This window comes from Octodon degus, unplaced genomic scaffold (genome assembly GCF_000260255.1).
Source record: "Octodon degus isolate 3935 unplaced genomic scaffold, OctDeg1.0 scaffold00016, whole genome shotgun sequence".
Taxonomy (NCBI): Eukaryota; Metazoa; Chordata; class Mammalia; order Rodentia; family Octodontidae; genus Octodon; species Octodon degus.
In genome coordinates this window covers 16,289,911-16,291,454 of record NW_004524592.1, presented here as the reverse complement: position 1 = coordinate 16,291,454, position 1,544 = coordinate 16,289,911, and the positions used below count along the sequence as shown (strand labels likewise).

At 43.3% G+C, this 1,544-nt stretch overlaps 1 pseudogene; it reads right to left on the bottom strand.

Moving 5' to 3' along the window:
* Nucleotides 1-512, bottom strand: LOC101565440 (annotated as a pseudogene).
* Nucleotides 513-1,544: the final 1,032 nt, after the last annotated feature.

Here is a 1,544-nt window from a genome sequence, read left to right as displayed (position 1 = left end):
AGTATTAGTGTATTTCTTCCAGTGGCAAACTAAGCACAGGATAACATTTCTCTTTGATTCTCCCATGAATCTCAATATCATCTGTCTTTTGGAGGATTCAGTTTCATACAACGTCTGTGATACTGCCTGCGAGGATACCAACAATGCTTCATCGTAAAGAACATTTTGCTAAGTTGTTCTATCATGGGTCCTTGCCCAAGGAATTTACTTTCAATTTCTTCTAATCTGGTTTTCAGCACTTGATCATGTATTTCTTCAATATTATGGACAGGATCTGGTTGAAGCATAGGTCTTCTATGTTCGTATGGAATGTCCACAGAAGGGTGGTAACATACTATTGTCCTGCCATCAGATGTCAAAGCAAGCTCTACTTTGCAATTATAGTCATCTGGAAGAGAAGAATACATAGATTTATAGCAAACATGAGATAAAGCTCCATTTTGGATTGGAAATAAATGGTTCAAAAGAGCTCTCTTTGATACCACCCATTTTACTGCTGCTGCTGCTGTCATAGTACATGAAGAAGCTTGTTAGGTGATATGAAAAAAGATGTGGGAGAAACTGCCTTTAAAATCTGTTTCTAGGCACCAATTTTCATTCTGTTTACACACTCTCTCATATACCTGATGGGCTCTTCCATTAAATTTGTGAAGGAGGCATCTCTACCTTACAGATTATGTGCACAGGCTTACTGAGGTCAAATGACTTACTTGCTCATTATCACACTGTGTAACGGCTCTAGGCCGCCATCTTGCCTCTCTGGCAGGTTTTGGTGTTCACTCATGTATGGAGAGGAATGTCCTCATCAAGGTCATCAGGCAAGATGAGATAAATCTTTTCAGTCTTTGGGGTCACTTTTACAGGGGATTTGTGATCTGGTCAATTGGCTTTGACCACTAGGAGGGTTCCTTTCTCTTGACAGGCAGAGGTGTGGAGTCAAGGGGGAAGGCTCTGACACAGCCCAAGACAGGAATCAACCTAAGAGAATGGATGGGGGTGATCATCTGGCTTGGGGCCTATTATATTTTCCCAAACTTGGTGAACAACATCCACGTTTAGGGTTCACTCTGGCAGCCAATCAGGACATGAGCCCAGTCACACAATCTTTTTTTTTCTTGTATTTTAGTGAAGGGTTTATAAGATGTTCAGGGTCTCACTGCTAGATCAGACTTGCAGTGATTCGCCTGTTTACAGCCTCCCAAGAGCTGGGATTACAGGTGTGCACCACCATGCCCAGTCTCATCACCATCAGTGTGCCCTGGGGAGAGGGGCTGGCACGGCAGGCCCAGAGATCGAACCCCCAGCCCCTGCACCTGATTGCAGGTGCTTTAATCCACTGAGCCATTTGGCTGACTCTACAGTCACTCAGTCATAAAGAAAGTATGGAGCCACTGAGATTTCATTTTCATTCCGTAATCATCTGAAAATCCTTTCTCAAATTTTTAATCGCACATTCAAGAGGAGTAACTTCACTCTGCCTTGCACCCACACTGACTCCCTATAGTGTGTGTGCTGTAAGCCCTTGAATGGTGTCACTACAAAGG